Source organism: Saimiri boliviensis, chromosome 11, assembly GCF_048565385.1.
Source record: "Saimiri boliviensis isolate mSaiBol1 chromosome 11, mSaiBol1.pri, whole genome shotgun sequence".
Taxonomy (NCBI): domain Eukaryota; kingdom Metazoa; phylum Chordata; class Mammalia; order Primates; family Cebidae; genus Saimiri; species Saimiri boliviensis.
Genome location: NC_133459.1, coordinates 29,406,406 through 29,410,492, shown reverse-complemented (window position 1 = coordinate 29,410,492; position 4,087 = coordinate 29,406,406).

Here is a 4,087-nt window from a genome sequence, read left to right as displayed (position 1 = left end):
TCTCTGGCTCATGTGCTTCTGGAAATACAGTGTAGGGAGGGTGGAGACCTGCCTTCTACCTCCACCACTCCCAGGACTCACCCATCCCCTACACCCACATACCATCCCCACACTCACGCCCCAACACCCACACCCATCAACACACACACGCATCACCCTCATAGCCACATACCATCCCCACGCTCATGCCCCCAACACCCACCAAGACACATATGCATCACCCCATACCCACATACCATCCCCACACTCACGCCAACACCCACAGCCACCAACACACACACAACACCCCCATACCCACATACCATCCCCACACTCACGCCCCCAACAACCACACCCACCAACACACACACGCATCACCCTCATACCCACATACCATCCCCACACTCACACCCCAACACCCACACCCACCAACACACGCATCACCCCCATACCCACATCCCATCCTCACACTCACGCCAACACCCACAGCCACCAACACACACAAACAACACCCCCATACCCACATACCATCCCCACACTCACACCCCCAACACCCACACCCACCAACACACACACGCATCACCCTCATACCCACATACCATCCCCACACTCACACCCCCAACACCCACACCCACCAACACACGCATCACCCCCATACCCACATACCATCCTCACACTCACGCCAACACCCACAACCACCAACACACACAACACCCCCATACCCACATACCATCCCCACACTCACACCAACACCCACAACCACCAACACACACACGCATCACCCCCATACCCACATACCATCCCCACACTCATGCCAACACCCACAACCACCAACATACACACCCACAGCCCCTACACACTCACCTGCACCCACCCTTTTACCTCAGTCCACACCCTCACGTCTACACCCACATACACACCCCTGCACTCACACCCCTACATGCCCCCACCCCTCGCTTCCACCCCCTCACACATCCACACACCTACACCCTCACACCCACATACACAGCCATATACATATCCTCACCCCCACACCCCCCACAGATCTACACCCACACACCCATACGCACACATCCACACATATTTGCATCCCCCCACATCCCCCACCCTCACACACACATACACATACACAAGCACATATACGTCAACACCCGCACATACCCACACACACTCACATACACACACACTCACATACCCCCATCCCCTACCCCCTCACACCCCACTCCCATATACTCCCCACACCCACACACGCACATACACACCAACACCCCCTCACACCCACACCCACATCACACCCACACACTCAAATCGACAGGCACTCACATTTACGCACACGCACTCACACTCCCACCCCCCCCACAAACACATCTACAAACACACCTATGCACAAACCCCAATCCCCCACCCCCACCCCCACCCCCACATAAACACTCACACCCACAGCCACTTACCTGGTTGTTCAGTCCAGAAACTCCTCCCATGGGCCATGCTGAGTGCGGGTGGTCATGACCCAGTGCCGTTTCTGATTCATCACAGCCCTTGATGAAGCACCCTGATGTCTCCCAAATCGGGCATGTGCTCTGCTCCCCGGGCCCCGGTCCTGCTCTGGACACTGGGGTGACCTCAGCAGGTCAGACTCGTCTCCAGTTCCCCCCAGTCTGCGGTAGGAGGGACAGATCCGCAAAAGGACTGCCACGATAAAGCCTGGGGGACCTCTGGCTTGAGTTCCAGAGAAGGCCTCTTGGAGGGTGTCACCAAGTGGCCTGAAGGATGAGAAGGCAGCAGGAAGCAGAGTGGGAAGGGTGCTCTAGGCCTAGGTAGAAGGACACGCAAGGACTCTGTGGCGTGGGGAACAGGAGCTGGGGCCAGCGGCTCAGTGTGACGGCACGTGGGGAGGGGAGGGAGAGGAGGACAGCCAGCTGTTGGGGCCTGGGTCAGGAAGAGCGTTTGCACACAGTGGGGCTGCTTGGCTGCAAGCTCACCTGGCTAAGTTCAGCCAAGAAGGGAATTTACAGGAATGACATGGTTGCAACTAACAGAAGCCTTATGAGCCAACTTTATTATGAAAAATAAAAAAGGTGGTTCACGGTGTTTCTTGGCTCTCATATAAATAAAAAATCCAGGGATTTTGGGCTTCAGGTATGGCAGGATCCAGGACTCCAATTCTTTAATAATGTCTCTTTCTCTTTCTCCATCCCTTATCTTTTTTCCCCTGGTATGGTTAAGCGGTTGAGGGCTTTCCTGAGAGTAAAGTTAATAAAGAGACCAGGGCTGTTTGAATTGGGATCTTTCACCACTACCAAAAGAGACCTCATAGAGCCTTGAATGTCATGCCAAGGAACATGGACTAATCCTGAGACAGGCATCTTTGAAGGATTTTGGGCCAAGGAGTTATGAGGCTTGGGTTTGAGGAAGGAAGAGCCCAAATGCAGGGCCCCCTAAAAAGGCTTGGGAAAGTCATCCTGTGGGGAGGCAGGGACGGGGCTGAGTTGGAACGGCATGGTCAACCTTCTGGTGGAGTCAGCTTCTCTTGGAAATGGCAGATTTCTTCATGGATATTACCTGCTTGGTATCAGATCCAGAAGCAGTCGGTGCAGCGTGACTCACAGAAATGGAAAGCGAGCTCCTGTTCACACTTGAGGCAGAGGCTCAGAGACATCAAGTGATTTTCCTGAGGCCACACAGTGATCAGAGATGAGACCAAGAGCCTTTCTTTTCTACTCCAAGTGGAGGCTGTTAGAGGGGCTGGAGCCCCAGTCTGTGTGGGCTGTTGCTTCTTGCAAAGACCCACAGGAAGACGACCCGCTGAGAAGCCCCAGCAAGTGTGGATTGGGAGCAGAGGTCATGGGAGGAGAGAAATTGGCCCAGCTTTGCATCCTATCACAAGGAGACCGAAGGGCTGTGGCTACATGTGTCACAAGGACCAGGAGGCCCTGAACTGGCCGGCGTGACTCTCCTGTGCTTCCCGCCTTCGCCGACTTCCACCTCTGGCCTGGAGCCGAGGAACAGGCGGGGTTCTGTAGTGGGATTGTGTCCTGTGGCCAGGCAGCTGGGAGGGGGCTACCCGAGGGACAGGAAATAGCTGGGTTTAGGGAAGTCGCATGGCCAGCCAAGCCAAGCGAACCCACGATCGCCTGGGCAGCCCTCGCCAAGGCTGATCAATGCCCTGTTTCAGGCTCACACAGGAGTCCTTTGACAGGGCTGCGATGGTTTGGACCCACTGAGAGCGTCTGTTTGAGCTTCGTGCTTGGAAGGGAGCCGGCCCCAGGATGGAGGGGGCCTGGGCAGGTGAGGGCAGCCTGGACTGGCTGTCCCTTAGAGGGAAAAAAGAGCTGGTAAAATTAAACCTGGGGTGCTAAGCGGGGCAACCTCAGGTTTTTCAGGGGCTGTGATGGTAGCAGGAAGGGTCCCCGCAATTGAGCGGGCTGTTTAGTGTGCTGGCTCCATGGATCTCCCCGTGGCCTCACGCGGCAGGTGCTGGGTGGGGATCATTCCTGAGGTTCAGGGAGGGGACTGCATCTGCCCAAAGTCACGCGTCAGCCAAGGGGCAGAGCTGGGCTTGGACTTCAGTCCACCCAACTGGACCTGAACTTGTCTCTCTGGACCTTTCTGGGTAACCTCGTCCTTGCTCTGGGTCTTTCCACCTCACAAGGCCCTCATTCAATCCCTCTGCCAGGCTCTGGGCCCTCTTGGGAGGGCTCGGAAATAAGGGGGAGGCCTCGGGGGCAGCAGGGAGATTGTGGCTGTTGCAGGCCCTGGGATGGTGGTGCCCAGCTCTGAGCAGAGGACATGGAACGGGGGATGGAAAAGGATGCACTGAGTTTTGGTGGTGCTGGATTCGTGCTACCTTAGGGGACGAACAACGGGAGGTGCTTAGGAGGCAGCTGGGTCTGCAGGTCTGGAGTTCAGGGGAGCGAGGAGGCAGGCAGGGAGGGAGGGAGGTTGAGTTGTGAGTGCTATTTGCGGACATGTGGGTGGGATGTCAAGTTTAGGTGGGTGTCACCCAGGTTCTCAGAGGTGTTAACCCATCAGCAGGATGTGCGGCTGTGCCGTGGCCACCCCGGACAGGTCCACAGATGAAAGCACACGCCTCCTCACCCTGAATGCC